The sequence below is a fragment of the Triticum aestivum genome, chromosome 1B (genome assembly GCF_018294505.1).
Source record: "Triticum aestivum cultivar Chinese Spring chromosome 1B, IWGSC CS RefSeq v2.1, whole genome shotgun sequence".
Taxonomy (NCBI): domain Eukaryota; kingdom Viridiplantae; phylum Streptophyta; class Magnoliopsida; order Poales; family Poaceae; genus Triticum; species Triticum aestivum.
Genome location: NC_057795.1, coordinates 17005687 through 17006979, shown reverse-complemented (window position 1 = coordinate 17006979; position 1293 = coordinate 17005687).

The following is a 1293-nucleotide window of genomic DNA, read 5'->3' as shown; positions in this document are numbered from 1 at the left end:
GCTCATCACCTAGCCAGACTAGGATTTATCTCTCCCTAATGGAGGAGTGCTTGTATGTGATGATGATGTGCCAGCTCTTGTAGCTGAAGCTGTAATGGGCGAGCTAGCCCAAAACGTTGCGTAATAAAGCTTAATGCTTGCTCTAAAAAAATAAAAAAATTCATCGCCTATTGGATGATTTTGCCGAGTTTCCCTTTGATGCGGCACTGAGGAGTCCAAGTGCTTTTGCCCAAGTCTTTGTCGAAACCGATGCTCTCCTGGTGGAACAAGCCCTCAACACGCGGGGCCTGGATTTCTCTAAGCAAGCACATATGATTGAGGACCTCAAGATCCAAATGGATCTCTGGTTTGCCTCATGCAACAAAGTGATCCATTGTAGAAGAGAGGCAAATATGCCGGCTCATCACCTAGCCAGACTAGGATTTATCTCTCCCTAATGGAGGAGTGCTTGTATGTGATGATGATGTGCCAGCTCTTGTAGCTGAAGCTGTAATGGGTGAGCTAGCCCAAAACATTGCGTAATAAAGCTTAATGCTTGCTCTAAAAAAATAAAAAAATTCATCGCCTATTGGATGATTTTGCCGAGTTTCCCTTTGATGCGGCACTGAGGAGTCCAAGTGCTTTTGCCCAAGTCTTTGTCGAAACCGATGCTCTCCTGGTGGAACAAGCCCTCAACACGCGGGGCCTGGATTTCTCTAAGCAAGCACATATGATTGAGGACCTCAAGATCCAAATGGATCTCTGGTTTGCCTCATGCAACAAAGTGATCCATTGTAGAAGAGAGGCAAATATGCCGGCTCATCACCTAGCCAGACTAGGATTTATCTCTCCCTAATGGAGGAGTGCTTGTATGTGATGATGATGTGCCAGCTCTTGTAGCTGAAGCTGTAATGGGTGAGCTAGCCCAAAACATTGCGTAATAAAGCTTAATGCTTGCTCTAAAAAAATAAAAAAATTCATCGCCTATTGGATGATTTTGCCGAGTTTCCCTTTGATGCGGCACTGAGGAGTCCAAGTGCTTTTGCCCAAGTCTTTGTCGAAACCGATGCTCTCCTGGTGGAACAAGCCCTCAACACGCGGGGCCTGGATTTCTCTAAGCAAGCACATATGATTGAGGACCTCAAGATCCAAATGGATCTCTGGTTTGCCTCATGCAACAAAGTGATCCATTGTAGAAGAGAGGCAAATATGCCGGCTCATCACCTAGCCAGACTAGGATTTATCTCTCCCTAATGGAGGAGTGCTTGTATGTGATGATGATGTGCCAGCTCTTGTAGCTGAAGCTGTAATGGG